The sequence below is a fragment of the Schistocerca piceifrons genome, chromosome 1 (genome assembly GCF_021461385.2).
Source record: "Schistocerca piceifrons isolate TAMUIC-IGC-003096 chromosome 1, iqSchPice1.1, whole genome shotgun sequence".
Taxonomy (NCBI): Eukaryota; Metazoa; Arthropoda; class Insecta; order Orthoptera; family Acrididae; genus Schistocerca; species Schistocerca piceifrons.
The window spans coordinates 558412425-558435139 of record NC_060138.1 but is presented as its reverse complement, the minus strand read 5'-3'; positions in this window follow the sequence as shown (position 1 = coordinate 558435139).

The following is a 22715-nucleotide window of genomic DNA, read 5'->3' as shown; positions in this document are numbered from 1 at the left end:
CTGAAGTTCCCTTATTTAAAACCCAACTAAAAGCATACAAATTCAAACGATCGGCTATGAGCCATTATAGTATACAATCAAACACCAATAAGGAAAGGCAGTACAGCCAGCGGCGCTCAGAAGTTTCCGGGGGTCGGTCTACACTTGAAATATTAACGTTCGCTTAGTGGAGATAAGTAGTCGGCCCAACTGTATCCGATCCGCCGACAACCCAACCAAGAGACAGTCAACGGACCCACCGACAAGAAGACTTGCTTTCCACCCGACCAGTACACAAGAAACTCCAAAGACAAAGCGTAAAAGGCGTAGCCGCCCACAACCAAGAACGCATAAGCTGTTAAAACTACACACACGTGTTGGACAGCGACAATACGCTGAGGAAAGGACACTGCCTGAATTTTACGTCAGCGGCCAGAGCAGGTAACCGGAACGCTAGCGGCCACAAGGCAGAAAATTCCACTGGTGCACTTGGACTTCAAATAACCAATATACAGTTTAACTCCACCGGATGGTGGCCAAACTTTCGCCAACTCGAACACTCGCTGTTGCTCACGGGAATACTCCTAACAGCTAACCATGGAAACCAATGGCAAAATTGAACAGACTGGCTTCGGTAATCAAACTATCACTCAACTTTGATGTCCTGGGTCGGTGATCCACGAACCGCGTAGTAATCGGAACAGCTCCCACACACTCCGACACTGCGTAGGGACTGCCAGCGGGCCCCGTCCACTGCGCAGTGGGGAGATTTCCTGGCTGATCCACACCAACCGATCGACTGCCGCGCACCGGCTAGCTGGAAACTGTAAGCACCAGACCAAAGATAGTACAAGGTGCGAATATCGATACACAGCGCTGCTTCCACACGGAGAAAGACGAAGAACCACGGCATAACCGCAATAACCACAGGAAACAAAACGCAGAATAACAGTCAGGCTTAAACCAAAGCATAAGCCGGCGCCAGAACGGCTCACTCTGCCCCTAACGGTCTGAAGCGTATTGTAAAATGCTCTTGAACTTTGTCCACTGATATTAAACACTATTAGCGTTGGAAATTAAATTTCCATCCTGACCGGAATGTAATTTTAAATCTTGTCGCTCTTGCTAAGCAGAAAGATCCTCCTACCTCCTTTTCTATTCATGTTTACAGCCGTATTCAGTGGTGCTTCTGATTAACTGCGGAAGGAAATTTGAGAGTAAGGCATGTAGAACACTGTCACACGATTCCATTTTCCCAATAATCTCCCAAACCATTTCAGTCTTCCACTTTACAGCTGTTAAATTATAATGTCTACGTCATTTTGAGACATGGACAGGAAATTTACGGGAACTGTTCTCCATGTTTCGTCTCAAATGTTCCGCCACTACTTCTCTTGTGGCAGTAAGGCTATAATAGTATCAGATGACCATGTTTGATCCACCTTTAATTCTTGTCTTAACGTAAATTATTTGCATTTTGTAACTGCACTAATCTGACTAGATATTATCGTGTTCTTATGGCTATAAACACGCCTTCAGCACTAGCGTCGATCCTACCTTTGCGATATGCATTCCAGACGCAGTTTGGAATTTCATTACTATATGCATAAGAATATCTAACAGTAGCAATTATGTGGTTGATCAGTTCATATTCATTTACATTTACAAACGCCGACAACAATTTTACAATGTCGATAATCTTAAGCGTAGTCTCTAACTGATAAATAACAATCCATTACAATGAAACTAGACTGCCTCTAATACTGCGTGAGGCCCATATGTGATATGGGTTAACATCCGTTTTATTGACCATAGTCGTCAAACGAATCAACACGATTAGTCAATAACATTTCTCGTAGAATCTCTCTTTGTGCCTTTCTCTGTTACATATAGTCATACAGAAACCAACTTACTTCTCAATCTAAAAGAAAAAAAAATCTGTATACACGACTCAAGTCTATTACAAAAATTCGCAGTTGTGGCCATGGAGAAGATAGGTCCAAGATTACGGAATATTACACAGAGGATTATGGGGAGGAATCTAGGAAATGCAGTGGGGATTCGAGTTACATCGTAAGCATACGTACCCCCAAGCACTAAAGATGCACAATGTGTGACCATGTGTTCCCGAAAATACAACCCTCATGAAGGCTTACATCAATAAAAAGGCATAGAAAACGCATTGAGGAATGGCATAAGAATGTGTATGGTATGTAGGAATGTCAATATGGACCTGAAAAGTTGTCGAATTACCGATTCGCGAAAATCGACAAACAGAGGTGCTTTGCTTCACCCGACTAGGTTGGTAATACTTATTTTTCATTGCCTATTCCTTCAGACATGCGTGCATGTCCAAACAGACAGACATAGTAAAATAAGTATTTCAAGCTTAGACCGACAAAATGACAACAATAATGATGAACATGTAGTCTCATTCTCCCTGTTGGTAGACTAAGCAATGTTGCGGGTGTTAGGGAATGCAGACCGTGTGGCATTTGAACCGGTCCGGGGTCGTGCCCTGATAGCCGAAACGATTAAGGGGACTGCTCGCGATAGGCGAGAAATCCGGGTTTTTAGTCCTTGTCCGTCACAAATATTCTTTAAGGGCACGAAGGAAACTTACGTCTCGTCCTGTCTGTCGTTTATGTGTGGCGAGTATCGGTTAGTTTTAAACACTCTAGATATGCTGCTGTTTTACGGAGAAAGCAGGATTCCCGCGAAGAGAATAGTTGAGCTATACGCACTATGATATTCTAACAGACGGTGTCCAATAAAAATTCAGTGACTGTTACAAAAATTGTTTTTCGTTAAGGATACTGAAATACGACACAAGAAAAGTGTAGTAAGCAAAAGTGGTAGCGGCGAATAAAAATATGTAATTATAACTGGAAATATGACCTCGGTACAGTTACCTGCATGATTAATAGAACTATGAAAAGAAAGTGGATGTCATTTAGTGGGGATAATTACATTTGGGTGACAGCACGATTACGATATCGTAAGCTGTCTAGGAAATATCTGAGGTGGTAAAACTAGCTGAATCACGCCGTATATTGAGTTTTACAATATGCAGCACGTGACAAGCTCTAAAAATGTGGTAAATGTGACTATTATACAGGGTGAAACACTGTGGCCACCAAGAATAACTCCGACAGTATGATAGTAGCTGAAACGTTTGTGGGACAAATGTTGCATGGAACAACGGGGGCCATATTGTGGCGTTGATTTTTTGTTGCTAGGTTGGGTCGCGTCAGGGATATGAAGGTCAACTTTGGTTTCTTAAACGGGATGCTATAGATTGGTACTTATTTTCTGATAGCGGCTATCGAGACGAATCCAATGATGTGTAACGGTAAGGTCTTTGAAGGTCAGCAAAGGTAAAAAAGGCGGCATGAACGTCCATTTACAGAACGTGTTTGAAGTGATGACCATTGGTATCAACGCAATGCCGCAATCTTCTTATAATGGACTGAGTGGTATTCCTTATCACATCGGCACTTATCGAAGCACTTGCTCTGATAGTTCTCTCTCGCATATCTTCAGGTGTAGTTGGAACGTATTTGTAAACAATGTCTTCTACGAATCCAGAAGCATTAAGTCTGGTGAACGAGCCGGCCACGACACATCTCCTCCGCGTCCAATACAGCGATTTGGGAATTGTCTATGCAGCTCATTTCTAGCCATCAGCGAAAATTGTGCCGGACACCCATCGTGTTGAGACCACTTTCTTTTCGTTGTTCCTACGAGGTTATTATTTCAGTAACAGACCTAATGTTTCTTGCAGGAATGTGGTATACTCGTACTTCCCACTTTCGATGAAATAGGGACCTATGATTCTGTCCTCCAGAATCACACACCATACATTCACCGACCACGGTTTTTGGTGTGCAAACTTGTCGCAGCCAATATAGATTTTCAGTTGCCCAATAATGCAGGTTACGCAAATTAACATTTCAATGGTTCGTGAATGTAGCCTCGCCAGTAAATAAAATTAAATTAATAGATGTGTCATCCCTCTGGATCTAAAATTGAACCCATCGGCAGACTTCAGTGCGACGCATATAGTCCGTACCAGTTAATTCTTAGTGGAGACTGATATGGTAAGGATGATATTTACTGCCATGCAGAACGCGAACGACATTACTCTGTCTCATGCCAGATTCCCTAGCGATTTGATGGGAACTAACACAAGTATCTCGATTCACAGTGGCAAGAGTATCAATTTCCGTTTCCTCGTTGCAGACTTTCCTTTGACAGATATGTCTCCAATTTGTTAAAGATCCAGTTTTTCTCAATATGTCGTACACATATTTAAATATACGACGGGGAGGGTGAGTGCGTTTAGGATATCTTTCAGCTTATATGACTCTAGCTCTCACTGAATTTCGTTGGAATTCTCTGTAATTGAGAAGCATATCGACTTGTTCTTAGAAGGAATATATCCTTCATATTCGCTTGATTCGACGGTACTAGTCTTACCGCTCCTATTAGTGTTGTATGGTGTTTACATGACAATGGAACGTTAGATGGATACGCCGTATTTGGCGAGTACTAACTATCTGCAAGATACACGAGAGAGAATTGTCAGGGCATGTGCTTCGAAACGTGAAGAAGGGATTAATAATACCACTCAATCCATGATAAGAAGATTTCAGCACTGTTTTGATACCAATGATCACCACTTTGAACACCTTCTGAAAATGGATGTTCATGCCATCTTTTTGACCTTCACTGACCTTCCAAGACCTTACTGTTACACGTCATTGGATTCGTTACGATAACCGCTATCAGAAAATATGTACCTAACTATATCATCCCATTTAAAAAAAAAAAAAAAAAAAAACAAAGTTGACCTTCATTTGCCTCATGCGACCCCACCTAGCAACAAAATGCCAACATCGTTTTATGGCCTCCGTTGTCCCAAGCAACATTTGTCCCACAATCGTTTCAGCTACTATCATACTTTCTGAGTTATTCTTGGTGGCAATATTTAGTGACTCATCCTGTATAAATACCGACAACAGGTCTACAACTAGTAACAACGAGATGAAAAATTGCTTCGTAACTTTCTACACACCCCACAAACCACTGACTGGGGTTTTCAGGCACCTTGCAGGTATCCTGAGACATAGTTCTTCAAGTGACACGATTCATGAGGCACTTACTGTATACGTCGCACCTAGAATAACAACATTCCGAACGAGACTATGCATTCCACTTCTGCTTAGAATAGTGATTACCACTGAAAGTGGTTTCAGATGTAGAGCTCAGAACCTTCGTGAGTGACAATGTAGACGTCCTGCCTTGGGCAGCACATATGAGAGACACTGTAGTTGGCAGTGTTGCGGACACCACTAGTAGAGTGCGCGACTGGGGAACGAGAACGAGGAGAATCACGCGGATTGGCGGGATGGGAAGTGTAGGGGAGCTGCAGCTCGTGGCGCCGTTATTGCCCCTCGTAAAATGTTAATGGACACAGGCGGCACAACAGCTGGACCGACAAGCGGCGCCCATTCTTTCTGACGTCCCACAATGAACTGTAACGTGTGTTCGCACATCTAGCCCTTGAGCCCATTGGCAAATTATGCTTATACTCCACCTACTGTACTTCCGCAAATCTTGTGGAAATGGAGTCCTACTTTGGAGCACGTTCTGACGTCTCGAAATATAAAATCAGTCCAGAATAATGCATGGTGGCGGCTGCGCACCGCCCAGTATCTATCACCTATACTCATACATGTGAACCACAGATGTTACCACGGACAGGTCTGCCTAAAAGGAGTGGTAGACCTACAAGGTGCTGCAAAGACGACGTCAACGAAGCAATGGCGGCGAGAGGTCTTAATGAAGGAGACTGGAATGACCGTGAACGATGGAGACTGGGGTGCGAGAGGCGGCGGCAGCCGTATAAACCTCGCTCATATATATATTCTTTAATATCACTTCCCATCAACATTTAAATAAAGTTATTGACAAAATAGTAAACTGACCATTAAATAAAATCACCAGTAAAACGATATGTGTTTATTTGCTGTGTAAATGTGGAGAATACGATGTTCTGGCAAACTTCTGCTTAATGAAAAAGATATAAGTGAAGCAGTAACCGAATAAATAAAACAGATACAGATACATAGCTCTCAGGGATGACAGCTATAGTGCGATGCAATCATCAAAGATAAGGTAGTTTGAAATCACGGAAATCGTTTAAAAGTTGTTGGCTGAGATGTTTGTTGTGTAAATGTTTACTTCTGTAGTTTTAAAGATACTGAAATGCTGTTGCGTCATGGGATGTGTCTCATTTTTCTGCTATCGCTCATGTATTCAGATTTGCATTAATATTTATTTATAAATAATTATAGACTCTCGAAGTGCTCTGAGAAGCTGTTGTTCAGTTTGTCTGAAAGCCGCCATTGTGGGAGCCTATGGCCCTCTTAAGCGATCGATGTTTCGTGCGGAGTCCACTTACAGGGATTTTCCGATTTCTGTCCACGTACTCCTGCCTCATCCTCAGCAACCCTGGAGAATCCACTGTGGCTCCCCCTGAGCCCATGGCCTGCTAGCATTCTGCCTTTCAACAAGTTCATCTTACCTTATAGTAATACCAGGCAGCCTATGAGCTCGCCTAAATATGAGTAACGTTACATACCTCTACTTAATGTGGCACATTACCTTGCTGACTTGGCAAATTAAGTGTACCAGATTTGACATACATATCACAATAAATACACCTATAAAATAATAAATATGATACCTTACTTGCATGTCAAAGGAACAGAGTATCTTTGTAGTGGTGTATGAAACAGCATGTACCACCTATGGCACGTTACATTATCAGCTTGATTTTTCTGAGTGTGACACATGTTATAAAGTCACAGCATACTAATTAAATATCAAAATACACATATAAATTTAAATAAAGTCTCAAGCCTGCTCTTTCTTTCCTACAGCTTTTGGTATATTGGCGCCCATGTAGTAGAATCTTTCGTTTTGATCACTACATCGCAGCACTTCACTTTCAGACACACAGCACATGAATAGTGATCTGGCGTCGAAGTTTTGACGGTTTGCAGTCCAGCCGCCTCTGCCGAAATTCATGACGCCCTTCGCCAGTTTCCTTAACCCACAGTCACGATCAGCTGTGAAGGATAGCAGTTGAAATACGATTGTGGCTCAGTTACCAGTAATCATATAATATCCTGAATCCCCACAGATCAGGTAGTGAACACCCTCCACAGTGGAACAGATACATTCACAGATACGATAGTATGCAAAAACTGATTCATAGCACAGACAAAACATTTAATTCAGCTCGACATTTCAAGCATTCTGTCTATATTCCCTCCATAAATATGGGTTTCGTGCTATGAAATTTGTTTCATACCATAAATCAACTAACATTTTGTGGTTTTTCTGCATTTTTATTGCATCTGATGAGAAAAGTTAAAATTAATGCTGCCCTGTGCCGAAATCATCCACTTAATTTTCCTTCCAATTAATCAGATAAGTGCATCATACATTCAGTAAATGTCTTCTCATTTGCACGAAAGTAGTAATTAAAATGGCTCGGAGCACTGGGACTTAACATCTGAGATCATCAGTCCCCTAGAACTCAGAACTAATTAAACCTAACTAACTGGAGGGCATCACACACATCCATGCCCGAGGCAGGTTTAGAACCTGCGACCGTAGCGGTCGCGCGGTTCCAGAATGAAGCGCCTAGAACCGCATGGCCACTGCGGCCAGCAAAGTAGTAATTATCCCCAAAATTTGACATACGTAAACCTATTCAAACCTATACCAAAATAACTTATATTATAGAGTTATTGAACGAAATATACCTCCAAGAACTTAACTCATACTTTGTAAATAACTACATTTTTTCTCCCACAAGAAAAATTTTAATTATGTCTGATGACCTCCAAACACACCAAGTACTTGGCGAACAATAATTACAAATAAACTAAACGTACTGTATGAGGAACCCATCCAAAATACTAGAAGTAACACATTTAAATATCCTTTGAAATTTTCCTGCAAACGTATTATACAAACAATAGATATTCCTAACTTTCACGAATAAGGAAATTAATTATAATGTGCCGGAATCTGCCGGCCAAGAGTCGTGCGACCAATATCAACTCTCATCCTGCACTAAATTTTGCCTCTATACTTTATTATACTTTATTACTTGTATCTTAAAATTACCAGATTACCCTTTACACAAAACAGAAGAAATACCAAAATTCTTGCGTACTAAACATGAAATTACGTTTACGTACATACTTCTTTCTTTACACGCCTCGTTCTTCATTCACAAGGTGCATCTCTGTCACTGTCGCCTCTTATAGCAATTTCTCTCCAGTGTGAGAATCTTTTGACTCTCACTTTTCTCCATTTTTGAAACTGCTCCATTTCGAAGTCTCTTTCTTCGTTCACCAATGGACTCGCGCGTTTACAAAATTTACGCCTACCACTGTGCTTTCTTCATTAATATCAATCATTTCACTTGCAGGCTGCTTTCTAATTACATCCCTCTCTAAGGATAGCTCCCCCAAAACATTTTCAAAATCCCTTCCTTTTTCTTCCATAAATATGACACGCATTATAATCTCAGACCAACCTCCAGTTTCATATCCATTCTTAGATTGTCCTGATCTAACTTCAACTCACCTGTAGAATTGAAACAACCCTCAAAACCCGTCATTTCATCATCCTCGTAAGTATTAGATGTACTGTTCCCTTCCTGAGAAGTAATGATACCGATATCTGCAATATTTGCACAACTAACCAAACAACTTAAAAGTTCGTCTCTCTTCAACAAATCCTGACATATTTCTGCCGAAACACAAAATACTTTATCACAGTTAACTCCATTAACATCCGCCGATAACTCATAAGATTCATTATTTAAAACATGCATTACATCCGTCGTTACTTTACGGATATCACTTTGTCAGTTTTCACCGATACTGCACACAAATTGTTATTACTGTATCGCATCACATCAGTATTAAGAGTACACTCGAATTCCATCAAATTCGGAACTACCTCTGTCTCCGCCACATTTTCTCTACGTTCAGACACCTCCGATACTTTGCATTCTCGTCCACTGCTTAAAACATCGCTTTCACATTCATGCTTCTAGATCCACACATTACGCTTTCATCCAGAGCCTGGTTCACTTCCATCAACAGAAATAAATGCACAAACTCCTTCCTCCGAGAAATCTAACTCAGTAACCTCAGCTTTCGCATCTCAGTCTCTGAATCATCATCTTTGCTTTCCTTTAATAATAAACCATCCATTTCCTCCGATACATAATGAAATTCATCACTAACTGAAGGGACTTTTGCTGCGCCTCTTTCACATATACGATCACATACTTCTGTCAGTACACCACTAAATTCATCTCCACCTGACGACATTGCTGCATTCCCGCATTCAGACACAGCTTCACATAATTTCTCCGATTCAAAATCGTCTTTGTTACTTTCACCTAAGTTACTACAATTGTTTCTACTGATTAGTGCCTCATTCGACATACAGCGCACCTCTACCAAATTCAAATCCACCTCTGACTATCTTTTATTCACAGAATATTTCACGAAAAATAGTCCGTCCATCATACACTACCTTTCATAAAATAAATTTTTCAGTCCCATTTCATTTTCAACATTCTTTGTAAACCTTAGAATGTTTCTTGCGCCCTCATTATAGTTGCGCCACGGCTGCACACGGTATGGTTTTTGGGGCCGGACGAATGGGAAATTGTTAGGAGGTTCAATATCCGGAGATCAACATATCAAGAGTGTGCCGAAAGTAGCAAATTTCAGGCATTACCTCTCACCACGGATAGCGGAGTGTCCGGCGGCCTTCACTTAACGGCTGAGACAGCGTCGTTTGCGTAGAGTTGTCGATGCTAATATACAGGCAACAGTGCGTGAAACTACCACAGATATTAAGGTGGGACGTACGACGAACGTACTGGTTATAGTTGCGCCACTTAAAATTATTCGCCATTTTATTCTAACTTCCACCTCCACCATACGTGGCTGCCTTGCCGAAATTGCGATAACCATAGCATTTACACTCGTTAAATAACGTCCTTTTCAGTGCCTGTTTCTTTCGCCATATCCGGGCCTGACATGCAGCGACCGTCAATTTCTCAACCTCGTATTCGGACATTGTATTTTGTGAACCTCCTCCGCCTCAGACCTTCGTTCCCAATTTTGATTTCCGTTATGAAATTTTCCGTTTCCATTTCGACTGTGAAAGTTAATCTTATGGTGTCAACTGTTTTGGTGATTATTACAGTTCCCGTTCTGGTACGCATTTTTCAGCCTACTGTTCCACTTATGTGACTTGAATTTCAACGGCTGTTCAAGCTTCTCAATAAAATTTAAAAAATCGTCGATAAAATTTGTCGGACTGTGGACCAGATCCCATTGTAGGTGTTCCCGCAAGCGTCTCTTGCCGTCGTAATCGCCCACAACACTCCCAGCGGACGATGTACTGTATAGGCTTCACTTAGGCAGTTCACGCTCAGAAAAATCCAAGATGGAACAACTTCCGTGTTTGAAACTTGGGCCGTTCAGGAACTCATTCTGAATTCGTGTTTGTCTCGCTTTACTCCGGAATCTTTTCAGGAAACAACTCTGAAACACTTTATAGGTAGTAAATGAAGCACTATTTAAATATGCCCATAATCGTGCATTGTCCTCAAGATGTCTTTTAATTAAGATAATTTTTGCCTCTTCTGAAATTCCTCTCACAAAATCACCTCTAAATGTCGCAAAAAATCAACCAATTGATATATCCCACCATCTGCTGAACACTTCGTCGTTCCTGGATTACCCTATGAAACGACTATCACAGTATTCTCTGCTAACGTATTTAATTCTACCTGAACATCTTTATTCTGCTGTTCCTGCTGAAAAACGTCGTTATAAATCTCTACTTACAATTGTTGTCCATTTTTCACCCCCTGTTTTCCACGCTCTACCACTCTACCGGACAAATTTTTAATAGACTTAATGGTCACTTCCTCAAGTGTATCTTGCCTCAGTCTCTTGCCTCCCTGAGTACTTCGCCTCCTGTCAGACAGTGTATATTTTCCAACTTGTCTCCGAAATCTTTCTCATCTGCATCGACTCTGGTATTAAGAGGGTAAGCTTCTTCAGAAATTTCGCCTACATTTGCCCTTACAGTTTCTGCTTTTGAATCTATCATACTTTCTGTATCGGGTTTACTTCTTTCACCTCAGATTTATTGTTTCTGCTACGCTTGTGCCTACTGAACATATATCTGTTTTTATTGACCGTATCTCTGTACCCAGTACCACAATTTTCGAGTCAAGTTTGTCAGAATTTCCTTTAACCAAGGCACTGAATGATACGCTATTGGACTGATGACCATAGATGTTAAGACCCATAGTGCTCAGAGCCATTTTGATACGCTATTATATCTCCTTTCCCTTATTTCAGACTATCTGCTCTATCCATATCGCATCAACACTATCAAGTTAAGATTCAGGCCTAAGAACCAAATAACATTATCGGGACCACACCGACTGGGAGACTGCTTAATCGTTGGAAACTCCATTACTGGCGACGACCATTCTCTTCCACATATGTTAACGCAATCGGCTCAAGTACTTAATATGTGGGTCATGATGCCTGCTTCAGCAGTACTGCTGCCGCCGAAGGTGTAGATGCAGCCGATGAAAGCAAGGTCGCCGCCGGTGGCCCTCGTTGCCGTATCCGTCAATGCCGCTATGGTGCCATCGAGGTCTCTGCTGCTGCTGGCCGCTGCAGACACGGATACAGCACGCCTCTATGTAGCCTTCTTCGCTCTTGAAATAGCGCGCCCAACTTCCACTCACCTAGCCTGGGCTATCTATTATCAGGCATATAACTGCTGCAAGATCTTTTGCTCAGGGCCCCATTCAAACAGCCTATCAAGCAATACATTTCGGACCTGGATCACAGAATACTGTAACGTGTCAGAATTATGACCGCAATTTTTGAAGGCCTTAGACTCATATCTAGGACAAGAAAACCCCAATTGGGACAGTACTATTGGTTACTGCTGAGTGGTTGCTCTTCTTAAACAGCATCCCATACGAGCAAACTCGTCTTTAGGTACTGGGGCTATGGACGGCTGTGTTTAAAAAGAGTAGCTTGATGTAGTCAGAGGATCGAACCGTGCACATCTGCTCTCAAACCACATAGCTAATTCTCAGCAAATATAGCTGTGATACTGCAGTCAAATAGTCTATCGACAGCATAGAATTATGAGTTAATAAAATATACATAAATACAAAACGAAGTTAAATAAATAATTTAATAAGAACGATTCTATTCCAACTTGCGTAATTGATTTAGATTATTGAAAATTATGTTGAATAATGTTCATTCAAGAAAGAACATTGGAAATAAATGGGAAGTGGCCCAATGATATTCAGTTAAAATACAGACGAAAAATTGCCTTATGAAATGCGGTAAGGTTACATTGAGTGCGATACGTGATCACAATACACGAAAGATTCACCAGCTGAAAATAGTTCGGAATTCAGCATGTTCATTCGTAAATTAACATGCACAACACAAAGAATAGAAAGTCATACTCCATCTGTTAACAGTTCCTTAAATAAAGCAGATATAGTTACAGTACTACTATGGGGGACATTCTGACTTCTTGAAATATAATGTCCTTCCACAAGTTAAAGTAGCAGGCATTCACCGCCAAGAATCTGTCACATATACTTCCCAATCACACATTGCCATAGGCAGTTCAATACAAACTTAAAAGTGTGCAGAACCGCTTCCTTGAGCTCTTCACTTGAAAAGTTCCAGTCACCCCAAGACCCCCATATTGTTCTGTCGCTGTCTGCATCTCCACTCGCTGAAGGCTATCCCCATCAAAAATACATCGTTCTTAATCTCTAGACACGTAAATTGACTCAACATGACCACTTTCAAGATGAAACAAGTAAGTTACAACAATATTTAAATAAAGAAATATCATAAACATTAGGCTGTACTCAGCTTATTCTCACTACTTGGAAATAAATGTTTGTTCATTACTACATAAGTCAGCATTCTTGAGGTAGTGTGCTTACTCTAAAAAATGATAACAGATTGTCGCTGAAAATATTTTAAACAGTTATTATTGCCAGCTTGACAGAAGTGTCTTCTGGCACTCATTTCAGTTAAGGTGTCCACTAGCATATGCAAATGACCACTTTTAAATTAGCGCAGTTTTCTAATATCACTTGCAATCAACGTTTAATTAAAGTTACTGTCAGAGTAGTAAACTGATCATAAATAAGAACACAAGAATAACAATGTGTAAGTTATTGATGCTTTGTTCATTCGATGTCTGAATGTGGAGAATACGGTGTTCAGAGAGACATTTGCTTAACGAAAAAGATAAAACAGACATTTTAAATCAATAAAAATAATACTTACAAATACGTAGCTTTCAGGGATATAGCTATAGTGCAATGCAGTCATCTGAGATATGATGTGCTGGAATCGCATGAAATGTATAAAAGTTCTTTATTCACTCTGAAATATTAACTGGGATCGCCGATGTACTCAGATTTGCATTGCGAGCTAACTTCCCATAGATGTTCGGTAACACATACGCTTTCTCTTCGTCGAAATGTATTGGCTGAAACTCGTCTAGAGGTTGAACCGCTCGTGTCGCATTACACGCACTAAATTAGACACTTGTGACCCTTTGGTTAGATTGTCTGGCTGACGGCAAGTGTGCGAAATACAAAGTTAACATAACAAATAATAATAGTAATGATAATATCGGGAACTAAATTAACGACCCATAAATAATGTAGTCCACACAGTTGCGATTTGGTTTGAATAATGTTTATTCAGAAAGCAAACTAATAGCGAAATTAGCCGTATTTAGATTTATTGCTACACTCGAGCGCTAATCCATTTGACACAGTTCAATCATTCACAATCTCATTGCGAAATACAAGTTCAATGCTCCACCTTGTTAACTATGCGAAACGTTAAGAGTTCACACCAGGTGCGGGGCTACTCAACGCTCAGAGACTAAGTTCCGTGGTACCACACAATGCGAAATTTTCTTAAGTCGTTTCACTTCCTACCTATCTAAAGACCGACCGTACACTTTTGCGTCTCCACCAGCACTGTCCCTTTTCGTATCTTGAGCCGAACTGTCCGTTTCGCGTCTCCATCCGAACTGTCCCCTTTGGTGTCTCGACCAGAACTCCCTCTTCCCGTCTCCGTCCTCGTTTCCCGCGCACCGAATATCCTCGCCTCACTGACTAGGACAGTTCCCTTCCTGAAGCCATCTATCTTATTGGATACAGGTTATTCTACATTATTTTACATTTTAATATTTTTAAATAATCGATGCTTGACCAATTTCACATTCTAGATAAAGTAATAATAATATCCTTTACATAATAAACGTTAAATTCTTTTACATAAGGCCAATACAATTTCCTTCTTAGGTTTGAACGCCACGGCCAGTAGCCTTTTAACCAATGTGCTTTCTGACAAATAAGTAAAGAACAAAACTAACTATTATCCACTAAACTTTACAACAAATATTCTATTACCTAATGATTCAATAAGGTGACATGGTGTCATCGTTCAATGTGTTTTGTGTGGAGGAAATGATGATCTGATGATTAAGTGTAAATACTGATGATTTAAATTTACTGTATCTTTTAAACAAATAATGTTACAGAGTTGATATTTACAACGTTTGTCGTTTTAATGATGCACTTCTATATGAAATTCGATCTACCCTAGGATGCTTGGTGGCGAAAACACACATGAAGGCATATGCAGGGCCTCCAAGGCCTTGCCCTAATTTAAAATTTTCCTCATTTCATATAATCATTCTATGGATTTAAATTTATTTCTGTCAAATTTATTGTCATATTGAAAGATTCCTAAGATAGAGTAATAGGATTTGGTGGGCCTGATTAACATTTTATTAATTTTTAAAAATACTCTAAGAGTTAATTTTTACATCCATTTACATACAACATATACAAATAATTTTATTAATTCACTTATAAGTTGCAGTTTACATTTTATAACATTTAACATAACCAATTTCTTCAATTAAAACATACTCATTATTCACAATATTATGTATATAGGCAATATATTGACAAGAAATTATCAGTCATTGTTTACATAAAATTGCATTTATCTTAGTTTTCAACATGTGACGCACAAGAAGCACAAAGAACGCCACTATGTTCATTACAAATGTTGGTTTTACACTTAATGCATGTCATAGCACTTTTCCTGTGTTTATTATATGGACAATAATTGCATCTTCTTCTTTTTCCTGAAACAGGTAGTTGGTTCGGCAATATGGCATCTTTTTGAACACCACATCTTTGCATGGCATCAATGATTTTCTTTGAAGGATTACGGATCTGAATACAAAGTTCCATTAGTGGTCTTACCATTTCCTATGCTAAATCTCTTAGGAACAAACGCCTTTTATCACTTCTTCCACTATGGTATGTCAGATGTTGGGCGGAAAATAAAATTTCACTGTTCATTGCTGCGACGTCCATCATGTTCATCCATAATGGATATGGCCATCTTCTTGTTTGTCTCTTGCAAGTGTATTAACGAATTTTCTGGTCCATTTGATCTACTCCACCCTTCGTAGAGTTATAGAACTTTATTATATCTGGTTTCCTTTTTGCATGAGTTTCATCAATGTTTCTGTTGTGATGCATTGTGCTAATGAGAACTACAGACTTTTTCATTTAGGAAACATAACTCACCATTGTAATGTCACCTCTAAAACCAAACAAAGAGGAATGAATCGCTCTTGAGGCAGATGGTTTCACCTCATTAGGAAATTCTGGTTTATTTTGTTTGATTGTTCCCACCACTGTAATTTGCTTCTGAAGCATCTCTTCTGCCAGCTGCGCACTATTAAAGAAGTTGTCAACAGTAATATTTCTTGATGATCCTTCAATGCTTTTAGCTAGATGTTTCACCACATTCAATCCAAGATTTTTCTGAATGGGTTCATGGGGCTTTCTTCCCGTGTAAACAATTCCGCCTAAAGCATATGCAGATGTAGCATCACATAATCTAAATACTTTTATGCCATACTTGGCTGGTCTGGAGGGCATATACTGGGTGAAGCTGCATCTTCCACGGGATGGGACTAGCTGTTCGTCAACTGCGAGCGAATCATTGGGAAACATTCTATTTCTACGCTTGTCAGGAAATAGTTCCCATACATAGCGAACAGCTGCAAGTTTGTCATCTGCACATCGAGCTTCACGGATACGACTGTCATAAAATCTAATCATTCTCCTTATATCCTCGAATCTATTTACTGACATGGTGGCCTTATATGTAGGATCTGCCTTTTCATCCAAGAATAATTCTCTAATAGGGACATCCCAACTCTTTTCAACACCAGAAAGCAGTAAAAGACCAAGAAAACCCTCCATTTCAGCAAGTGAAACGTTTTTCCACGTTTTACCACGTAAAGCAGCCACTCTTCTGCCTTCAATATTTGTGCAGTTGATGATTTCCTCTAGTATTTACTTGGAGATGAAATAGTCCCAAGCATCCTTAGGTTTACAGGTTTTCAAACCACGGGCTGGACCAGGTGCCTTCTTTACGATATTATGGACAGGCGCACGAAAAGTTGCAGAAGGATCAAATTTGCAAATCGTTCCGTTCCGACTAATGTATGTGTGGTCTTCTATACCTTTATGTGGTGGTTCTTCATTTTCAGACTCTAATGAAGTAATATTATCGGAAGGACTGTCATCTGTCTCAATATTCACATCTGCAGGTTCATTGGCTGATTCTTCGCTACTTGCATCTTCAAAAATATTTCCTTCCTCGCAGGAATCATCTTCTTCAAACCACTGAGCAACAACACTTTCAAAATTAGCTGCATTTGCACGTACTGACTCTCTTGCTTTGCATGTCAAAGGCATAGCAAAAGGCGTGTCTCTCGAACAGCAGCATGTGCAGCACTAAACGAGTCATACTCGTAACAATATGGGCCTTGCAACAACAAACAAACTACAGTAAGAATGAGGCTGACAAGAGCAGCACAGGATAACAATACTAGGCAATAATAAGACATTTGATAGCAAAAAGATCAATAATACACCGACATCGCCAATATGTGAAAGTAGTGTGTATTATTTTTTAATTATACTATTACTACTACAGCTACTGCCGCTTTGGCACTCCTGTTGCTGGGAATACCACTACAGTTATTGTTGAATTAATAACTGCTCCCAAACAAATGTTGAAGACAATATAGGCTATAGAACGTTTATAAATGTCTGAGGGCTTCTGAAGCCCTGCTGATGCATTCACGGTGTATGGTTAAACGTATTGAATTATACAAAAAACTTAAAAATGTATGTCGTTCAGATTTGATAGGAGGAATGTCACAATGTTAGTAAAAGAGTACTGGAAAGCAGTTTGAAATCAAACAAAAAAATTAAAGATTTTTAAAAAAAATGAAGACATACAAGGGCCTCGGAGGCCCTGTATACGCATCCTAGGGTTAATATCGACTAAAGCGTTCAGATATTAGAATTCAGATCATTGTTACAAAACTTGTTAATTTCACTTTAACAGTGAATCCTAAACTATTATAATTATGATCAATATTCAAGTTTTATTGGGATCACCATGAAAATTTATGGTGGATGCGAGATTAAAATTACTGTGACTTCGTTCCCTGATTTACTACAGAATTAAATAATTTCCATAAATGTTTAACTTTATGGCCGATCTTAGGTCCGCCATATTTAACACTGCTACATATCCCTGGCTGGCCACAAAAGCCTTCTACTGGGTTTCCCTATGACATAGGTTCTCGTCTGTCTCACTCGCAAACCACAGCGCTTTGGCCTCAATAGACAAAAGACGCCTGTGAGTTTCCCCATCTCGCGGCGAATCTGCGCCCTTTGTGCACAATTCCTGAAGGTTGAATCTTTCGGTCATATACTTAAATGAGAGGGAAATGCTCGTTAACTCACATAATTAGTACTATGTTGTAAATTATTAAGCCCTTGGAGAGCTGTAAGAAGCCGTCTTTGAGTTTGGCTCAAGGCCCATCATTGCTGGGAGCATAGCTGGCCCTCTTAAGTGATAGATGCGTGGCCCAGGTTCCCCGTACTGGGATTTCCCAGCTTGTGTCCTTGTGCTTCTTGTCTCATCCCCTGCTGGCCTGGAGAGTCCGCTGCAGCCCGCTCTGAGCCTGGGGCCCTACTAGCGTTCGGCTGTACATCAAATAACCTTAGCTCGTAGTAATTCTTGGCAGGTGACTAGCTCTCCTTCACATGCGTCGCACTACAAATCCAACATACTGAACCAGTGTTAGTTCATGCGTACATATTAATTTGCTGCCTTGCGGCTCTCCTCTTGATTTCTGGCCACGGAGAGCACAAGGCTGCTTAGCGCACCGCAAAATATTATAATTCCGTTGGTAGCAGTTCTGTTTTCTATAGATTATGTGCCAGTTACACTAAAAGCGTTATTTGCTTGTAGAACAGAGAACTGTACCTTTGAACACTTTTTATCCAAGTGAGTCCTGTAGGGCAACTTTAATATATTTTCTGATTCCATTTTGAAATGACGGCTTCCACTTAATGAGACCCACAGTATTTTTCTGAAATTAGAAAACTTATGCCATTAATGTAAGGTTCTTCCCAATTTGAGAAACTGCTTACAGGTTCAATAAGGTCATTTACCTACAAACAAATATTCTATTCAAAAATAAAAGCACTGCAATCAAGTAAATCTTGTCAGGACCAGTATTTAATCGTATATCTGTTACGTTATTACTCTATTATATTTCAATATCATTAAGTGAGATCAAATTAAGAAGAAGTATTTTCTAAATCCATTATAAGCTAGAAGAATTTTGAATAGGAACTAATGGCTACTAAGACATCTTGAAGACAGGTAAAATTGTTAAGACAATAAAGAAACTCTTTTCATCTGTAAATGTCAAGTGTTCCATGGTAGAAGACGTTCTACCGTTTCGAGGTACAAGATGGTGCACTACCGACGAAGTACGGCTTAACACTGTACACGTTTTGTAAATAATTATACAAATCTATTACTGAAAAATGAACAATATCCTTCAGATAGCCTTAATATGTTATGCAGCACTTAAATGTGTAGAATTCGTAGTAATTAAACCTCTGCACAAAACAGATTTTCATGTCTCACAACAAGACACCAGTAGAAAATGCCAGAAACTGTTTGTACCGGTTTCTAGCGTGCAATTCTACAGTCAGCCACTAGATTGCAACAGCAATTTTACGACGGTTGACTGAAAAGTAATGCCACCACCTTCCTAACTCTTCAACAGTTGGCAGCACTGGTATGCAGCAGGTACTGGCTTGTTCCGTAGCCTCTTGTCTACAGCTCCAGTTGACGGGAAGCCTTAGCATTGAACGGTTGTGCTGTTACAATGTAAAGTATGGAATCCTGCACAGACTGGCGGTCAATGCGATTCAAGTAACGTGCAGTTATTGAATTCTTGACAGCAGAAGGTGTCACCCCGAAAGAGATTTATCAGAGAATGAAAGCAGTTTATGGTGATTATGTTGATGTGAGTAAAGTACGTCACTGAGAGAGTAAGTTTAAAGATGTTGAGGCAGGAACATCTCACCTGCGTGACAAACAAAGAGTTGGACGTCGTGCGACAGCAACCAAAGAGTTTCAGAAGCAGACTGATTCAGGACGATCGTCGTATCACTCAGAGAGAAATTGCAAACACAATCGGCACCTCACAAGAACGTGTGGATTACATTATTGCTTTTCTTGGCTATCGGAAGATCTGTGCGTGATGGGTACCCCGAATGACCCACCTCAACATCTTTAAACTTACTCGCCCAACGACGCACAGTACTCACATCAACACAGTCACCATAAACTGCTTTCATTCTCTGATGAATCTCTTTTGGGGTGATACCTCTGCTGTCAAGAATTCTATGACTGCACGTTGCTTAAATCGCATTGATCGCCCGTCTGCGCAGGGTTCAATACCGTACAGTGTTAGAAAACTACCATTCATGCTAAGAATTCCCGCCAACTGCAGCTGTAGAGAAGAGGCTTCGGAACAAGCCAGTACCTGCCGCGTACCAGTTGGCGGCATTGCCAACTGTTGAGGAGTTACGAAGGTGAAGGCATTACTTTTCAGTAAAGCTTCGTATTCAAGTCTATATTTATTGATATAGCACCACGTAACCTCTCAACCTGCCTAGCTTCATTTCCTCATTGCCTTCTGTGTGCTTCACTTTTTTTATCAGACACTGTGCGAAGAGTATTCAGTAAGTAATGCAACACTTTTTTTTTTAAAACGGGTTCTTTTTAGTCAGTATTCCAGTACGCCATATTATTCTGCACTCTTTTGGCTACAAATCTGTATTTTTCAACATAATCTCCGTGCTGTCCGACGACCGTACTCCACCTCATTAGGAGGGCCTATATACCCGCGTACTACAGCTCTTCTAATCGAGTCGGCGCCAACGTCTTGCAGCATCAATAATAATCTCCCCACAATCCACGTAGTGTTGTGAAACAGTAAAAGGTCTACAGCGGTGTTTGTAATTTGAATGTTTCACGGGTCAATTGGCAGTTGATGGTCAGAGTGATGAGACCTAAGTTTTCACATAATTTGCGTATCCACTTGTGCTGGCCACCAGTAATATATATGTAGGGACCGTATCAACCCCTTCCTCATCTACAGCCTCAAGATGGCGCATTGAAGCGCCGAAACTGGTTGTAACAAAATAAATAAAATTTGAGGGCAGCTGTAGGCATTATATCATCTCACAATAGTAAACAGCGTCCTAAAGACCTCCTGAAAAAGGACGGACGTAAAAAAAAAATCCACATGCAGCATCCCGCGGAGTGGACCTTTCCATTGGGCCACGTATATGGGCGGCGTAAGGTGCAAGCTCTGGGCTGTAGGGTGGAATCGGAAGAATGGTCCAACGAAAATTTGTCATCTCAAGTGCGCTAACTTGTGTGAGACCTTGCGTTTTCTTGGAGGAGTCGTTTCTTCAGTCTTCTGGGACTAGGACAATACACTTCAGCGCTCATCGTTGCAGTATGAGGGAGGACATCAAACACAATAGTCTCTTCAGAGTGTCTGATTGTGATCGGAGGATCAACTCGAATGAGTGTCCGCATTATCTTACGTTGCAGCCAACCGGTAAGTGGGAGATTGGATAGGTTTGCTCGACCTTGTTTCCATGATGAAAGACGTCTCTCCCATTGATCACCGTGCTTTTGTTCACTGCTGGGTCTCCGTAGACACTCTGGAAGCACCTTAATTGAAACGCTCCTTCGTTACAGACGCACAGACGCTATTTCGGAGACTACTATAGCGTTGCCAACTACCAGAATTTCGGGAAATTAAAAGCGCTGCAATGGGAATATTCCACGGTGTCGCACAACACATTCTGAATTATTTAAACCAAAACTGACCAAGAAAAGTTAATTGCATTTCTTATTAATAGCCGGTCATACACTTTTAAAAAAAGTGAAGCACATAGATGGGAAGGAGGAAGTGAAACTTCGCAGAGGAGAGACGAATGGGGAATTATTGCAGTGACTATACGGACCGCAATTAGAGAAATTCATTGACAGAAGTGACTTTGAAGGAAGTAAGAAATAAGATGGGAGTTCACTAGAGACGGAGCACAAGCTCGGATTGCAGAATGAGAAGCAGCCTGAAAAGTTTATAAGGGTATTGCAGGGTAGGCTATTGTGAGAAATAGCTGTTAAGAAAAAAAAAATATGGGTATCGCCGTTTCCTAGTGAATGATCATTGGAGTCAGACACTCGCACCATTGCAGAGCAGATTCAAGCAGCCCGAAAAATCGAACGTGCCCTTCTCGTAGAAACCAGCCCAGCATTTGCCTGGAGTACTTTAAAGAACGAACTGTGAACCTAAATCCGACTGATGAAACGGGGATTTTAACCTTCGTTCTCCCGAAATCGAGTCAAGTGTGATAAATACTGTGCCACCTCTCTCGATAAATGTGTAAGGTAAAGGACAGATTGCTGTGGTCCAGCGCGTGTGAGCTGCACTGCCGGAAAAAAAACGCCCTCAAGGACTGTTCAGCAACATCGGGAAAGAAGGTTAGTCATTCATTTGTCACGCTCCTCGGTGCCCAGGAGGCCAGTCTGTGCAGCCTCTGTTCTGACTCTGCAGGAAGAAATCGTGCTCAGTATAGAAGGGAGTGGTGTTTCGAACATTCATTCTAGGGTAGAACCATGCTCCACCAGTGAGTAAGTACTCCTGCTGAACAGCCTCAGCAATCTGAACGTGGTCGAAATACGGGCCTTTGGGACGCCGCGTGGACGTATCGGTGGTGTGTAGCTCCTTTCAACAATAGTCAGTGGAACATTATCACACCTGGAGATCAGCTTCTGGACGTCTGTGTAGTACAGACGCCCGTCAAGATTGACGCATTTTGCGATGAACGGTGGCCGACAGAACGCCATCCGGGGAAGAAACGCGTACGACACCGCGAGGCATGATTACTGTGGTATGAAAGAGTTCATCGGAGAATGGAATGGCATTCTGTTGTCTTCAGTGACAAGACAGGCTCTGTACGTATGCGTATGATGGGCGTAAACGTGTACGACGCACACTTGATGAGCTGCCTTTTCGAGAAAGCATTCGTCCAAAACATACTG